The sequence below is a fragment of the Sciurus vulgaris genome, assembly GCF_902686455.1.
Source record: "Sciurus vulgaris genome assembly, chromosome: 15".
NCBI classification, from domain to species: domain Eukaryota; kingdom Metazoa; phylum Chordata; class Mammalia; order Rodentia; family Sciuridae; genus Sciurus; species Sciurus vulgaris.
The window spans coordinates 46,729,614-46,742,182 of record NC_136476.1 but is presented as its reverse complement, the minus strand read 5'-3'; the positions used below and the strand labels follow the sequence as shown (position 1 = coordinate 46,742,182).

Here is a 12,569-nt window from a genome sequence, read left to right as displayed (position 1 = left end):
TTCTAACTCAGGTCTCTCTGATTCTAACATTTACCCTCTTAACTACTGTGCCTATCACCTCTCCTCCTCCAGGTGCTGTACACTTGGTATTTTATACCTGGTATTCCTGGTTTTTGGTTACTAATATCTACTCACCTATTTTTTTAAATAGAGCCACTAGCATATTCCTGTGAATTATTTTGTGAGATTTTTGTCTCATGGACAACTTGAGGGAACCACAGAAGAAAAATGGTATTTAGAAAGAAGAACAAAATTGAAGAGGATGCAAGAATGATAAAAGATAACTTTTAAAAACCTGATAAATAGTGAAAATATTTTTTATTCTGAATACAGAAATATATTAAAATATACAGAAAAAATAAAATTAATTATTTGGTACAAATTGATTAAAAGAATATAAAGACCACAAATTTTTTCTGATTTAGAAAGGAAGGAAGCAAAATTTAACAAATAATTATATGTATTTAAAAAGTAAGAGTAAGTGAGCTGGGGTTGTAGCTGAGTGGTAGAGCACTTGCTAGTATGTGTGAGGCACTGGGTTTGATTCCCAACACCACATATAAATACATAAAATGAAGGTCCATTGACAACTAAAATTTTTTTTTTAAAGAAAGAGTAAGTAGTAAGAAATGTGTTATTTGGCCTCTTGTGAGAAAGACAATGAATTAATATTTCATGAGCATCTATTATGTGCAAGGTACACATTCTCCTAGTCTTTCTGTACAGAAACTACAGGAGAGTTAGGTAGGCTTGGCTCATCACAGATGCTGAATGAGTCAATGGCAACATGTCATGATAAAGCCTGATTGTATTCCACATCAGATTTTTATTACAGTTGTGTAAAGACATTATAAACAGGATCATTTCATTCAGAAAGCAATCATTCAACTCTGGCTGTATGGTAGACATTTTGGAGAGAAGCATACTAAATCATGTTTTGTGATTAAAAACATTGTATAAACAAATAATTACAGTGTGATAAGTGTAATAATAGAGGCATGTATCAAATTGCTTAGGGACGTAGAAAAGAAAGCAATATTCTTATTTCTTGGAGTAAGAGGGTTTAAAAATATTGACTAGAGTGCTGTTGTGCTGAATTGTGGAAAATGCTTAGGATTTTTCTCTGAAAGAACACTGGAAAGTTATTTTCAGGAGAAAGAGCATAACCAGACAGATGTCAAAGATATGCCCACATAGGTATTGATATATAGTTACAAATATAGAAGTGGCATGAAACCTAGGTTAAAAACCCAATTAGATTGGCTTATTTGTCTTGCTTTTTTTGTGATTGCCTAGAACAGTTGAGAAAGGTGATTAACTCATGAAATCCCTTTCAGCCCTTAAATTCTATAAGAATAATAAGATAGGATAGTAACACATTGATTTCAAAATGAAGTGCAGGTATAGGCAAAGACTTGGGGACATAATGATGTTGGTAACACAAAATATAGAATTGCATCAATAATATGAAATTGTCTTACAAAAGTATCTTGAAAAATAAATAATGATAAAAAGGAAAGTGATAGGAAAGTAAATTACAATTGCCTCAAGATCCCTAAGCAATATTCCTTATTAATAAGAACTATGTTAAAAGCCTAAAAGATGACCTACAAAAAATGAATCCATACTTTGGTTATGACTCTCATTAATACAATAATTTCCAAAACAAAGATTTAACATGGCCATAGACATGGAAGTCATACACAGTCCAGCACATTTGGAACGGTTCAGGAAAGTCTACTGAAGTTGGGTTGCATGAGCCCTTTTCAACTGCCTCCAAATTAGGTTGGGGTGCAGTGACATCCTAGTGTTTAAGGGACTGAGCAACATCATTGAGAAAGACTGTCATAATCCTCCAAACTCATTTCTTTTATTTTTAAACAAATTTTAATGTTATTTATTTATTTTTATGCAGTGTTAAAGATTGAACCCAATGTCTCACACATGCTAGGCAAGCACTCTGCCACCAAACTACAACCTTAGTCCCCAAATTTGTTTTTTGTTTGTTTTGTTTGTTTGTTTTTGGTACCAGGAATTTAACCCAGGGGCACTTAACCACAGGACCACATCCCCAGACCCACCAATTTTTTTTTTTTTTTTTTTTTAATTTAGAGACAGGATCTTTCTGAGTTACATAGGGCCTCCCTAAATTGCTGAGGCTGGCTTTGAATGCACCATCCTCCTGCCTCAGCTTCCAGAGCTACTGGGATTACAGGCATGTGCCACTGCAGATGTATTTCTTATAAAGCATCCCACCTCTATTTTCTGGGACATCAGCTAGCCTAAAATTATTTTTTGAGTGACAAGTCAAACTTCCTCTAAGAAAAGTCTGTTTATCTGTATTCTGCACTCTTATTTTCTATTCGTTACTGTTGATTTCTCTTTCAAAATGCTTTAAATACTATTTAGGTTAAACTCATCTAGTTAAAAGAATGCATTTGAGGGAGATATCTTCTGCAGAAATATGACTCTGACTCAGGAATTGATTCAGTTAATACAGGTTTTACCCTCTAAATGTGGGTCATCAGCTCCAGCAGCCAAATGTTTCTTTCCCTGTTGAAGACTTTCCACCTGTTTTTATATCTGATCCTTCCTACTTTTTACTGTTCCCATTTCCCATTTTTCCTTCTTCTCTACCTGCATTCTTTAGTAGGTCTGCCTGTTGTAGCAGAGGCTTGATAAGAGACTTGATAAGAGTTTACATGGAATGCCTATCTTAGAACACCAATATAGAGGGTCAAATTTTATTTTCTTTCTCCTTTCCCAAAGGAAGATGATAAAAGGAACTGCCACTTACAGTCCCTTGGTTAACAACCTTCCAATAATTTTGTAAGGAGAAGACTTCCCACTATATCTGATGAAGGAGGGTTTAGTGTATGAATTTTTCCAGAGTACCACCTTTCCCTGTTTGTTTCTGAGGTCTCAGACCCTTCCCAAAGTATTTCTGCAATAAATGTATGATGAGTGAACTAATCATTGGGAAAATTTATTCTATATATTTTTCAATGTCTTATTAAAAGAACACTTGGGTCAGAAGAAATTAGGATTGATCCATGATTTAAATTGATTCCATAGATCCATTTCCTAAATGATACATAATAATCCTTTTTTTATATTCAAAAAAGAAATAGAAAATTAAATACACACATTGTCAAAAAGTTGTATATGTTGACCATTTATTAGCTCTGAGATATTAGGGGACTAAATCCTAAAATTCATGTAGAATCACAAAGGACCCTGAACAACCAAAGCAATATTGTGCAAAAGACCAAAACTGGAGGCATCATAATATCTGACTTCAAAATATCTTACAAAGCTACAGTAACCAAAATAGTATGGTGCTGGCATAAAAAACAGACATGTAGACCAATGAAACAGAATAGAGAGCCTAGAAATAAACCCATTCATTTAATGACCAATAAATGTGCCAAGAAAACATGATGAAAAGAAGAGTCTTTCCATGAAGTTGGTACAACTGGATGTCCACATGCAAAAGAGTGAAATTGGACCATTATTTCATAGTATCTACAAGAATCAACTCAAAATGGATTGAAAACATAAAGGGAGGGGGCTGAGGGTAGAGCTCAGATGGACAGCATGTTCTGACCAGGTGTGAGGCTCTGGGTGTGATCCCTAGCCTAAACGGGGGTAGGGAAGATGTGGGGAAGTCTTAAGTATAAGATCAGATCTGATACTGTAAAACAATTAGGAAAAAAATAAGAAAAGAAAATCACTATGACATTGGCTTGGGAAAAAAGTTTTTAGATGTGACCCTTAGCATGGGCAACACATGGGAAAATATACAAGTGGATAACATCAAACATAGCCAAAGAAAATAATCAACAGAGTAAAGAGTCAGCCTATCAAATAGAAGAACATATTTGCAAACTGTATATCTGATAAGAGATTAATGTCCAAATTATATAAAGAACTAAAACAACTCAACAATAGGAAAACAAAGCAGTCACTCTGGAAAGCAGCATGGAGAATCCTCAGAAAACTTTGAATGGACCCACCTTTTGACTCAGTTATCCCACTCTTCGGTTTATACCCAAAGAACTTAATGCAGCCACATCAATGTTTATAGCAGCTCAATTCACAAAAACTACATTGTGGAACCAACCTAGATGCCCTTCAATTGATGAATGGATAAGAAACTGTGGTATATATACACAATGGAATATTATTCAACCATAAAGAAGAAGAACAATCTTATGGCATTTGCATGTAAATGAATGGAGTTGGAGAATATCATGCTAAGTGAGATAAGCCAATCCCAGAAAACCAAAGTTCAAATATTTTTGATGATATATAATGGGGGTAAGGGGTGAGAGAAGGATGGAGGAACTTTAGATTACATAGAGGGAAATGAGAGGGAGGAGAGGGTATGAAAGATGGTGGAATGAGACAGATATCATTACCCTATGTACATGTATGATTACATGAATGGTATGAATCTACATCATGCACAACCATAGAAATGAAAAGATGTACCCCATTTGTGTACAATGAATCAAAATGCAGTCTGTAAAATTAAAACAAAATTTTGTAAAAGTTGAACTCATAGTAGTAGAGAGTAGAACAGCAGTTATCAGAGGCTTTGGTGTGTGCATGGAGTTGGTAAAAGGATAGAAAATGTCAGTTAAATAGGAAGACTAGATTCTAGAGATCTACTGTACAACACTGTGACTATACTAAATAACACTATTATATTCTTCCAAATTGCTAGTGGAATAGATTTTAAGTGTTCTCACATAAAAAAATAAGTATGTGACTATAAATGTTAATTAACTCAATGTAACCATTCACAAACCATTCCACAGTTGAAAGCATGCCATACATGATAAATATGTGTAATTTTTGCATATTAAAATTAATATATATAAAAAGCATAAAAATATAATTAAGGATTAAATGAATATTCTTAATAAAGTAGAACAAAGCAACTCAATAGACTTCACTATGATTCTTTTTTTTTTCATATTTTTATACCCAAATATGTGCTAAAATGGAGGTTTTAGGGATCATGAATCATTCTTATTATTACTATTGTGTGTGGGGAGTGATAGTTTCAAACATTACTATATACACAAATGTGTACAGCTTTTTGTATGTCAATCATATCTCAATAAAGTATTTTTTTTTTTTAAATAGGATATGAACCCTAGGTATCTAAAGTCATTCCTGGCTTCAAGAGTCATATGCTTTTCTATGCTTTTTTTAATTCTAAAGATTAGATTAGGCAGCAATAAGTTCCTGAGAAGCATCAGCAGGACATGCTCATTAATTATGCATTAGAAGATCACATCTTTAAAACAGCAATTCAAGGAAATCAGAACCAAAGTTACAAGATGAATTATGTTGGAAGCTGAGTTTTAAGAGTTTCTTGGAGGAAAGTCTAGCCCTAAGGAACCATGTTGTAGCTTTGATAATGGCGAAGAGATTTTTTTTTTAACTCACAAAGATTATATCGGAAACTTTTCCTAAGAGTCATCAAAGTTTTTGTACTCATGAATTACCAAATATGCTATTGATGAAAAGAGATAAGACAGCCTGCCAAATTTTTTTTTAAAAGTTTTACAGTCATTTCTTGAATATCTTTGAATTGAAAAACAGCCGAATGAATACGATATAGAAATTTCGGTTACATCTGGTGAAACTTCCACACAATTATAGCAAATCGTCACATATTATGGGCATCAAAGATCCACCTGCCCTCTAATGGCTGATACATATATATAATATATATATAATATATAATAATATACATAATATATAATATTCTCTTTTAGAAAATTATTTCTATCAATTAAGAAATTCCTGCATTTAATCAAATAATTCCCAAAATAAATATTTTCCTACTTACGAGAAGAAGCATAAATAGAATCAAATAATTATTTGGATAAATATAATTTTTATGAATCATGATTGCCATATTTCTTGGGTGCTTGATGTGTTCTGAGTGCTTATCTTTGTTAATTTGTCCAGTCCTCACAATCATTTCTTAAGTTATATCATTTTTCTCTCTTGTTTTATAAATAAGGAAACAGGAACACAACACCAGTAAGCAGCTTCCCTGCAGTCAAGCAGTCTAGCAGTTGGTGCATTCAAGGATTCAAATATAATAGGTCTGGATAGAAGTCTTACACTGAAAACCATGACTTTATTCTGAGAAATGACAGGGAGGAAAGTGCCAGGAAGCCATACTAGAATATAGAAAGAGCCTTCCATCTCGAATGGGGTGTATGTTTGGAAGTGGCACTTGGGCTGAAAACTAAAGAGAGGTGGAAAGGACTAGGCAGGAGGAGGGAGAGGATTGCTCTAACGAAGGCTAGTGCAAAGTAAGGGCCTTGCGATAGAGGGAAGTTATCAGCACAGATGGGGACTGGTGAAGGAGGACACAGTGCTGAAAGGTTGACTGTGACCAGACCAGGAAGGGCCTTTTAGGTTAGGGATAAAACAGAAAGAAAAAAATAATAATAATACATAAATCCTCCATATATAATGGGAAAATGTTTATGAAGAGGTATGTTTCAACTGAGAGTTTTAAGATAATTCTGAATGGAATGTAGAAAATGGATTGGAAAGGCAACACCACAAGCAGAAAGACTAGCTAGGAGATTTGGGAATGGTCCAGAAGAAAGGGAATGACTTGCACTGTAGCAGGCAGTGAAAATGTTAACAGGTGGATGGATTCAGGATGCATCTGGGGAGGTGAGACGGGGAGGGACACAGGATAGCCCAGGACATTGGTTTCTAGGTTTTGGTCTTATTGCCTGATGTTCCCTGCATTAGAAATACTATCAATAGTTTCTCTAAAAATCCTCTGTAAATGGAATTGCAATGAATTTCTTCACTAGAATAATTTATTATATGACTCTTGCACAGAATAAGACTTGAATGAATATGAATATAGGCAGTATTATCTAGAACTCAGGTGTCTTGGGCTGAAGGGAGAGAGCAGTGGACGATGTCATTGACAACTAGGAAGGAAGGTGTGAATCCAGTGAAAATGTGTACCACATCTAGCTAGCCTACCTAGTTAGTGTGCATGAAACTTGCGCTTCTAGCCGAGATGTGTAGAATTGCCAACTGTATACAAATTTCTTTGCTTATTAATTCCCTCATAGGACAGATATTTTTGGATTACTGGTTTATTACGTGTTTAGTACTCTCCCAGACGTGGTGAATACATGGTAAACCAAATAGGCATAGCTGGTGCCTTATAGATGTGGCTCTTTTATTTTTCAATGTTTTATTTTTCTACTACCTGGTGTGTATTTCTGTGGTTTGATATTTTGTGATTAAGTGTGGTTAATATGGTTAAGGATCATTTTTGTGTAATCGTTATTAGAATTTCATTATTGATATCATTAATCAGTTGTAAAATAGCAACTGCTAAAAGCTCAAACTCTGGATTCCAGATCTTTTGTTTAAATTCCAGCTCTGTCATTTTCTTAATCCCTCTAATCCTACTTTGGAACTGAGCTCTGTGTCTCTCTATGTTTTCAGTGGGGATAAAAATAGTGTTTGGATTGGTATGAGAATTTAGTTGGAGATAGAGGCAGAGTACTTAGAATAGTCTTGTGAATATTATTATTCATTCAGTGAATGTTATTATTTGAATGGCTATAAGGCACAAAAAATTGCTGTGTATGTTGTGTGTGTGATTTAAAGAGATATATTTTACAGAATTATCTCGTAAGACACATAAAGTTTGTGGTACACTAGCAATATATGCAGTTGTAGTAGAATTTCAACTTTTTAAAAGTTTAGGCAGAACGAAAAGTTTTAACTTGATTGACCTAATAAAAAGCGAACAGTGTATTGCTATCACACTTGGGTTTTGAAAGATTAAAGCAAATAAAAATGCTGATATCCTTACCATGTACATCTCGAAGAAAGTCAAGAACAAAGGGGACTGTGTGCCACCAAAGCAATCCAGAGCAAAATCCTCATCATTCTGTTGGGAGCTACAAAACTGAGCAGTTTGAAACCAGGGAACTTAAAGAAGAATCAAAAATATCTTATTCTATTACTGCTTTTGTCCATTGACAAACCAGCAATGTGCACTCCATGCTAAAATAGGATACAGTGCTGTTAAAGTGAAAGATTCTGCTTTGGTATGGTCTGCAGCATTCTACAATTGGAATCTATAGAGAGAATCAAACAATGCTGTCATGTTCATTTGTTTTTAACTTGGAAAAAAATTTTAATAGTAAAACGTTCTATTAATAATCAGTCAAAATTACTCAGTGAATACATTTTCTATCTTATAGTAAATAGTATAACCAATCTGTTATATTAAACTTGTTAATTATGGAGCTTAATTCTTAGTAAAAGTTTAGTCATTTTGTGACATGAAAATTAAAAATTATGTAAGTATATTGTTATAGTAGAATGAAGATTGAATGAATGGCACATTCCATTTTCTTTATCCTAATGAAAAAGTTATGTTGAATTAATGTGTGTCCTGGAAATGTCATTTCTATTATATAAATTTGTTGTAAATATATTAATTTAATCAGAGTTTGTGCAAAATTATCTTGTTTAAAATATTAAATATGAGATTTTCTTAAACTTTCTAGCATAAATTTAAACTTTAGAATTAATTAGGAAAACAAACTGTGCTGTCTTTTAATAACCAACCTTTCAAAAAAGGGCCAAAATAACAAAAAAAGGGGGGGGACTTTAATTCAGACCTTTGCTCTTATTTGACTACGCAAAATCTTGATAACAAAACATGTAAGTGATCCAGTTCTGGTCGACCTATACTGATTATAGGTATCAAGTTTTGTTTAGCACCAATATATGCAATTTAATATTTATTTTCAATGGTTTCATAACCAAAGCAATTCAGTCCTCACATTTCAAAGGCAGTGTTAAATAACAGAAAGATGTGTAATCTTGAGAAAATTGTTGCATTACTTTCTAAGCCTAAGTTTGATATTCATAAAGTAGGATGGCACTACCTATCTCATATGACTTAATTCCTGGTGAATAAATTAAAGAATGTTTTTAAAGAACTATCCATCATATCCAGGGACCCAGTGGTCATCGTTATTTCACTTTATCCTTCAATTCTGTGACTAAAAAGAAAAAAGCAAAAATATGAGAGAAGATGCAGATGCCATAGCAATTCAGAATATTTGGTCTCAGTGTATAAGAGACCCTCTAATTCCCAAGGTGGGACCAAGCATTTCTCTAGCATAAAATCTAACTCTATACTGTTGATGGTGCTCTGTGTGTGAGACTGCAGATTAGATGTGATCCTCAGGTGCTGCTGCATTGTTAGACTTACAGGATAATCTTGGAAATGTATGTCACAAAACGTTTCATGATGATAAACTCTGCGACATCATTTTCTGTGTTTATTCCCTACCCTACTGTATACAAATTATTAACACTAGCAAATAAAACTTCATTAAGTGAATTACTTTGCTTTTGAGAGAAGATGCCTTATACTACGTATTTCCTATGAAAAGGTCTTCTTTTATCTTTCTTTGAAATAAAGTATGAGAATCACCAGATCATTTTATGGGAAAAGACTGAGAAGCAGATTTTTTCAAGTTTTTCTTCTGAATCATTTGTAAAGGCAGAGATATAAATTTGTAACTATGTATTAATTACCTAGAAACATTAAAAGTGTAGATCTGTGTATTTCTGTTTAAAACTCAAATACTGCTGAAGGTTCAGAAAGATGGTTATTTTTTCCTTTGTTTTCAAATACTCCCTAATATAGCAACATAAACCTAAAAGATATGCCTATCAATGTTTGGATAATTGAAGATCATTACATTCATTCTCTAAAGAATCAAAAAAAAATGACAGCTTTAATTGTATAGACTACATTCACAATACTCTAGCCTTGAAGTGACTTTTACTTCTTTTAGAATGGAGCTAAGTAAGGCCTGGTCATAATTTCAAAATTATCAGTCCCTCTAAAGGTACTGGTAGAGCATGTTTATTGACTCTTTGATAAAAGTTTTTCTTCTTCATCACCACATCCTGATCATGACTATGAAACTGGCTCCCAATACTTTATTAGGTACTCAGACTGCTTGAGGTGTGATTTTATCGACCATCCTAAGCATTTGAAAGAATGTTTTTTTTTAATACATGACTGGGAGTATTTTCTGTGTAATGAAAGTTTGCAACACATTATGAAATCCCCATTTATTTTTATTATTATTTTTTGTTTGTTTCAGATTCTAAATTCTTGCGTTACCTCAAATTGTATGCTTCCATCAAAATGCTGAGGGTACAGTCCTTCATGTTCCTTGTTATGAATCTTATCCTGGCTCAGGGAACCTACATCTACCAATTCTTATAAAACTAATTCTTCCGGATTCCACTTTTCTTTCCTCTGAATTAAATTCATTTGACTACTACAATCTTTCTGCTGCTTCTTCAGATCATTTTCATGAGAAAGATCTAACATATCACTTGGACTAGGACCACATCTGGACTGATTTTGCCTCTTGCATGTTACCATGTAGTACAGAATGTGATTCAGCATCATTGTAAACTTTGATTTACATTTTAGGAACAACAGTTTTGAACTTTATTCATTCCATATTCTATTATTAGCCTAGCAAACTCTTTCTATAGACAAGTGTGCTCCTTTTATTCATATTTAGAAAACAGAATAACAGTTGTTTTAAGATTTATTAACACATTTATTTCACTTTTCTTTTTTCCACTAAATGTAATGTTGCCAAATTATTTTTTTCTTTTTAGCAAAAGTATTCTTGTTTCCCTCCCTTTTATTTAGTTGTTCCTTTTCTATTGATATTATTTGCTTTATTAGAATATTTGTTTTCCATACCCCTTAAACAATATTGATTCATATATAAAATCATCTTTTCTAAGAAATTAGGAAATAACAGTTTATTGGTAAGAGATACAATATACAATCCCTCTACCTTAGTGATGACATTTATGTAATCTTCAAAAGTGATCATAAACAAAATTTCTTGTGAGATTCCAGGATCCATTCCCCACATCAAAATGCCAGAATGGAAGTTTCAAGAAACTAGAAATTAGATTTTGTTTAATAATATTCACATTATATATATGTGTATATATATATATTGCATAATATATTAATGTTCAATACATACTTTATACATTCAATAATATTATACCCAAATTAAAAATAGAGATCTTAAAACTCAGTTGGAAACATTTTGTCTTCTGGAATATTCAACTTTAGATTTAGTATTTTTATACTGACCTATCTATCCATCTATCTATGAGATAATGGCAACTCTCTGCAAACTATGACATTGTACATATCTTTTTTCTTAAATATGGGTATATGAAAGCATCTAATACAGCAATTATTACTGTGAGCTTTCACTAACATTGAAGGTTTAACAAAGGTGAGAGACAAAATACATAGTAGATGTGTGTGTATGTATTTGTGCTTATTTATATACTTATGCGTTGATTTACTTCCCATTAGTAACTATTAAAAACACTGGATTCATAATGTATTTTGTATGCACCCAGCTCCGACACCTTGACTTCTTATAGCTTCTCATAGTGGAATAAGAAGATGCTCATTTATTTCTATTCTAAACTGCTACATGTGCCTTGACAAAGTTATACTTCATATTTGGAGTTATAGAAAGGGATAGAATGTGGAGAGGGGAAGTAGGAAGATGTTGGTGGTTCTGATTGACTGCGATTTGTGCTTTAATGTACCAGCCAGTATGTGAGACTTGAAGTGGATCAGGATGCATAAGAGGAATGCAATATAGTTCCCATTCTACCCAAATAGTCTGTTTATGGTGAACATGCAGAACAGACTATGGGCAGGAGCAAAATACATGTTTATCTTACATATCATTTTATTTTTCTTTCTGGATGTAGATGATGCTTTTATAAAAAGTTACTTCCACAGATAATTGAAATAAATTACAAAAGTTGAGTTATTATGGAAATTTTACTGTCCATACTGGGTATTACTTTATTATTTTGATAATTCTTCTTACCTTATATCCCTTAATTTTCCTGGAAAAGATTCATAAAATGTGGAATATCATAGTCATTCACTGGGTAAATTACCCATTTCATAAATCATCCATTTGATAAGTTCATATCATCTTATAAAACAGATGACTATTATTTCCCAAATTTTTATGAAGCTGCTCCAGGGAAATTATGGGATATAAAGTAAGAATTGTTGCTAAAATATTGTTAAAGAAATCAATGGCTAAAAACTGGATAAGTAGCCAAAATCCCCTACTTCTTATAATTTGCTGTTATGACTAGAAAAATGTTTAAGTGGTAATGCACATATAATAAGAAAGCATTACAATTACAAATGCATTTGTTTTCATAGAACAACAACCTTCTCCTGTAAAATGAAATGCAATTGAGTGGTTTGATATTTTTGCAGTGCTTCATAATCTAGAGTCTATTTTAGTGTCCTGGAAGTCCCAGACAGACATAATTTTCATTGCTATGTTGTACATTTAACAAGAACCATGATAACAGCAATACACATGGAGTGCTTTTTAAATGACTGTGTGGAGTGATAATAAAAAATTCATAGCTAATCA

At 32.9% G+C, this 12,569-nt stretch overlaps 1 protein-coding gene across 7 annotated transcripts in view; it reads left to right on the top strand.

Moving 5' to 3' along the window:
* LINGO2 (leucine rich repeat and Ig domain containing 2) overlaps nucleotides 1–12,569 on the top strand; it is a 1,166,767-nt gene that overhangs the window by 479,854 nt on the left and 674,344 nt on the right. The gene's annotated exons all lie outside the window — the stretch shown is intronic.